Consider the following 6,000-nt stretch of genomic DNA (forward strand, 5'->3'; position numbering starts at 1 on the left):
ACCAGCCATGGCGTGTGATGTACAGCACACTGGAAATTAGGGGTCCTCTCCCAGGGAGCCATTTGCTACATTTTTACCAGCACAGCGCTGGCTCTGGGTCTTTTTCCTTTCTCCAACTCTCAGCTTACCCCCAGTGCCAATAGCTGTTTTCAGGAAAATGCAGTCCTGAAAACTAATTCATGTGGACGTGCAAAGTGCTAGGAGTCCAGATTTCTGGTTTGGGCTCTTAGATAATTTATTCGTGCTTTAACAGAGTCTTCTGGGGATGCCAAGATGGTGTGATTGACATTTTCAGAGCAACCTTTTCAGCGGCTGTTGAAATGGACATAATAGACCACAATCCCCTCTATGCTTTTGTTTGAGGTCATCCCTCCACACTCACCCCCTTCAAACCACAAGCCTGAAACTATTCCCCCGGCCTAGGATTTCTGTGGAATTAAGCAGCTGAATCCTCATCATTCATCCCACTAAGGTCATGACAAAATGGACTGACAGGTCCTCAGCGCAGGAGCTCCCAGCTAGAGAGATTCACTTTTACCACCACTACACAAGGGTAAATAATAATAATAATAATAATAATAATAATAATAATAATAATAATAATAGCAGAAGCAGGTAATATATACTGAGTGCTTACTATGTACCAGGCAGTGCACTTTAGTGCTCACAAGAGTTCTGGAAGGCAAATACCATTACCATCCCCATTTTATAGACGAGGAAACTGAGGCTCAGAGAGGTTAAGGAACCTGCTCAAAGGCACAGAGCAATCAAGCCGTGGAAGGAGATAGGAATCCAGGCAGTCTGCTTCCAGAGTGCTCCTTTCTCACCACGGCAGGGAGATTTCTCCCATCAAAGGTGTCCTCATGGCTCTTCCCCTGGCTTGGCTGGGACTCATCTCCTCCTCTCTCTGACCAGCTTGTTCTCTCTCCCTGCCCATTACAGGACGGCACACCTAGGGGCTTAGATGTATGGCTGAACTTGACCATTAAGTGAGAAAATCACAGAAGCTGAGAAAGTCCCAGACCATTTCCATTTTATGATCCTTCCAATGTATTAAAACAAACAAAAATATGAGGAAATGCCAAAGATAAGGTTACAAAATTTGTGGTAACACATTCACACATTTAATACAGAGCTTAATGCAATATAATTTTGCTATTCACAAGAGAAGTGGGGAGTTTGCTCAATGAGGATAGAGTTTATTTTGCAAGATTAAAAAGTTCTAAGAATCTGTTGCACAACAATAGGAATATAGTTAACACACCTGAACTTTACACTTAAAGTTGATTAAGATGGTATATTTTATGTTATGTGCTTTTTACCACAATTTAAAAAAAAATCTTACAGCGAGTATACAGAAAAAAAAACAAACAAACAAGGAAACCCCAAAGATAAGGTTACAAAATTTGTGGTAACACATTCACATATTTAATTACAGAGCAGTTTAATACAGTATGACTTTACTATTCACAAGATGAATCCAGTATTTATATAAAAATTAATTTGTGTTGCACTATATGCAGTGTCGTCTGAAAATGGGACACAAGCTTTAAGTTGTAGGATGAATGTTGTCTTTGTCCAGACCTATCAGTGAAACTCTGTGAATGTATGAAAAATAGCCTCGTTGTGAGATAACCTCAAACACTGAAGTCGGTCGTGAATGTAAGGCCTTGATCAAATGACTTTCCTAGCTGCCCCGGCCATGTTTTGCCCTGACCTGACATAAGGCTTCTGGCAGCAGAGGGCCTCTCACAAGTACTGTCAATTTCATACTCGGTTTCACAGCTCTGGCCCGCACTGTAGTTTCCAGAGGGACTGCACAAGCTTGAAAACCCTTCCAGGCTGAAACAACCTTGTCCCTACTTTTTTGGTCATTCAAGCAGATAGTTTAACCTTATTTCATCATTCTTTTGTTAGAACTTTTAAAAATTGAAGTATAGTTGATTTACAATATTGTGTTAGTTTCTGGCGTACAGCAAAGTGATTCAGCTATATATATATATATTTTTTTTTTCTTTTTCAGATACTTTTCCATTGTAGTTTATGACAAGACGTTGAATATAGTTTCCTGTGCTATACGGTAGGACCTTGTTGTTTCATCATTCTTTATATTGCTGTATCTCTCTGGTTATCACCTTTATTGTGTCACACACAAACGCAGAACTTTATGTAGCTGCTCTCTAGAAAAAGGCGTACACACTATTTTGAATACACTTGGCATATATACAGTTTACAGACCTCCTCGGAATCAATGAAGCCCATTCATGTGCTCTCTGTCTAAGAACTTTCTACACACTAAAGTCCACACTCCTTTTTTTTTTTTTTTAAGTTTTTGGCATTTTACTAATTTTCCGCATGTGATAACCATAGTTATAATGTTTTGATTTTATCAATATAAAGGAATAGTCATCAAGGTTGGAGAATATTATTTTACTTAACCTTTCGTTAGCTTTATCTGCAGCTTTTCAATATGTATAAACATGATACACATACTTCTGTTGGTACACTTGCTCTGGACCCTGCAGATTTAGGGATAGCCCTGGCTTTCACTATGAGTGTGAATGTAAAGTCCACACTCTTTAATAGGAAGTTCTAAGCCATAATTGTTTGAGGTCACCAAGGTTAACATAAGAGCCCCATAATATTTCAGTGATTTGGTGGTGGTTCAGCATATCAGGACAACATGCTAAATTTGAACTTGACCCAAACTTCCAACTTTCCCAGTCTGACCAGTATGAGGACCCAAACTACCAACTTTCCCAGTCTTGACCAGTTTGAGGACTGTACCCCACACCTCCCTCTGACTTGGTCTCCCCAGCATGCTGACTATTTGGCTACAGCCTAGAATTGACCCAGAAAACAAGCAAATGTAAATACTCATTGAATCTCTCTGGGGCCATTCTGTGTAAATAGAAAATGTATATAAGTCGTTCTGCCTTTGAGAATCTGCTAAAAGCCATATACATAGGTACATATATTTGGGGGCTCTTAGACCCCCCCTGACATGCATTTATGGACCATCCTGCCTAGAGGACCATAGGCAGCTCTATTTACTCTCTGCCTTCTGACCTGGGCCCTTCTTGAAATAGTCTTTCTCTGACTCTAGGGTCTAAGCTAAAGCCAATTGGACGTTCACCTCCTGGTCTCCCCCCTGTTTTATTCATCTGGTAGCCTCTGTCCTTGCCCCACCACACCTGAGCGCTCCCATCTTGGATCCATAGTTATATTTCCACCTGGTTTCCCTCCTTCACACCTTTAGCCCTTATTTTCTGAGGCTCGCATTACACCATTCTGGTCTTTTGGTCTCCGCGTCCCTCTTTCCCCATCAGCCTCTGAACACCGCGTGCCTCGTCCTCCTCTGCCTGGCCCAGCTCATGGTTCCCAGCGTCTCCCACAAACAGCCTCTGCCTTATTCTCCTGAAGAGTTTCCTTATGGCTTCCCAATATACATTTGCATTTTGATTATGATTCCCATGGACTTTGGCTTTGCCAAAACAGAAACAAAACCCACACCTCAGGAAGCCATGTTATATATTTTTTAAAAGTCTCACTCTGACTCTCCTTCTATCCTCTACTGGCTTCCACCATTCAAAAACCCTCCTTTTCCAGGAGTAACCTTACACCTCTCCCCACCTCTCCCATCCCTTAGCTGTGGAGCTAAATGGTAGAACATTCTGTCTATATGGCTAAAGAAAAGTGGTCATCAGCTTGAGTCCAGAGATGTATATGTGGGGCTCACAAATAAAACCACCTCATTTTACTCTTTTCAGACAGAATTTTAGCTAGGTCACTTCTAATAATAGCCATCCATTGGGGAAAATGAATGACTACCAATTTACAAAATGGGATTATGGAATTTTTCAAAATGAGCACTAGATAGACAAACTCTTGGGTTAACACTCCTCGTTGACCTAGAAGCGCATTGCAAAAAGAAAATAGCGTATTTCTGATAATGAAAACATGGCCCCTGTACCTAACGTTTTTTAGGTTAACAGTGGTGTACATACACTGTGATCCCACTAAGGGCAGTGGGACCACATTCTAAATCATTTTCTTCAGAGCTTATCTTGAGGAACATGATAGTCATATCTTCCTGGATATCCCCACCCATCTGGTCCTTGGGACATGAGTTGATACCTTATATAGGAACTAGCTGCTGTTAGAGGAAGGAGTTTGAAGTTCAATGGTTCATCTAGAAGAATATCAGATCAGGAGATTTAAGAACTCCAGATGTATCAATTTGGGTAAGTGCAGCCACAAAACTTGCTGGGACCTCAATAGAGGACTGGTAGAGAAGGAAAAGTAGCTGGTATTAGATAAGATTGCGGGAGGGGAAGACAACCTGGTTTGCCCCTAGAAGGGTCAAGGGGATGGAGTAGTGAGTCCTCCCAAACTAATAGTGCAGGGTGGCAAACTTGGGGAAATAAACATTTGTCCCTGTTGTGGGCTGAACTGTGTCCCCTGCAAAATTCATATGTTGAAGCCCTAACCCCCCCCCCTCCAGTACCTCAGAATGTGACTGTATTTGGAGATACTGCCTTTAAAGAGTTAATTAAGTTAAAATTAGGCCATTAGGGTGGGTCCCAGTCCCATCTGACCAGTGTCCTTATAAGTAAAGGAAGGGACACATGAGGATACAATGAGAAGGTGGCCATCTGCAAGCCAAGGAGAGAAGCCTCAGAAGAACCAGACCTGTCGGCCCTTGATCTTGGACTTCTCGCCTCCAGAACTGTGAGAGAATAAATTTCTGTTGTTTAAGCCACCAATCTGTGTTATTTTGTTATGGCAGCCTTAGTGAATGAATTCCATCCCCTTTCTTTTGAACTTCCCAGACTCTAAACCCCCTTCCAATATTTGAGGAAGTCCCCACTGATGAGTACTGGGGGAGGCAGAGCCTCTCTAGCAGCAGCAATGGTTGCATCAAGATGCAGTTCAACGTTGAGAGCATTTAAGAGGTCAGGTTGCCATGTCTAGTGCCCATTGAAGGCAACTGTAGGAATGTCCTGGGCGGACTAGCTCTACAGCTAGCTTGGCTCCCTAGCTCTCCCAGGGATTCTGTGAGCTACCAAGAACCTTTAAATAAATACGTTTTCTCCCTATATCAGTTAGAGATGGTTTCTGTGGCTTATGAGTAAGACCACTGACCGCCATGATTCAGGTCTGTATCTGTAACCTGGGAGTAATTCAACTGCAAAAGTTTCTAGGTGGGGCTTCCCTGGTGGCACAGTGGTTGGGAGTCTGCCTGCCAATGCAGGGGACAAGGGTTCGAGCCCTGGTCTGGGAGGATCCCGCATGCCGCGGAGCAACTGGGCCCGTGAGCCACAACTGCTGAGCCTGCGCGTCTGGAGCCTGTGCTCCGCAACAAGAGAGGCCGCGATAGTGAGAGGCCCGCGCACCGCGATGAAGAGTGGCCCCCGCTTGCCACAACTAAAGAGGGCCCTCGCACAGAAACAAAGACCCAACAGGCCAAAACTAAATAAATTAATTAATTAATTAAAAAAAAAAGTTTCTAGGTGTCAGGCACATTCAAAGTTGGATGGGTGATGACCTCAGAGTTCCCAGGATTGAGGTAGTTTTGAGCAGTGCTCCAGCCATCGGAGATGCTCTCAAGAGGAACACCTGACCTGAGGTGCTCTTTTCTTTTCTCTTTCCTACTTCCTTTCGTTCCTTCCTTTTCATTCCTCATCCTTAGCTAATGCTTTGGCTAGCCCACAGACGTTGTTCAGCCCTAAGTGGGGCCCTTGGGAGAAGGAAGCTGTGAGCCCTTCTTAGTCTGGGCTGTCTTGGGAATAAAAGCTGCCTTAGAATGCGTCCCCCTCTGCCCTATCCCAGCCCTTCTTTGACTCAGCCATGAAGACCGGTAAATAAGGAAAATGCGACATTATTTTTGTGTAACCTTTGATTCTCTATTACTTGGAAACCAAGGGTCATCCTGAGACCAAGTGGCAGCTCTAAAATATCTATAAAGAAAGAATATCTATATATCTATTAAGGGCAACA

This window comes from Balaenoptera borealis (assembly GCF_965194805.1).
Source record: "Balaenoptera borealis genome assembly, chromosome: X".
Taxonomy (NCBI): domain Eukaryota; kingdom Metazoa; phylum Chordata; class Mammalia; order Artiodactyla; family Balaenopteridae; genus Balaenoptera; species Balaenoptera borealis.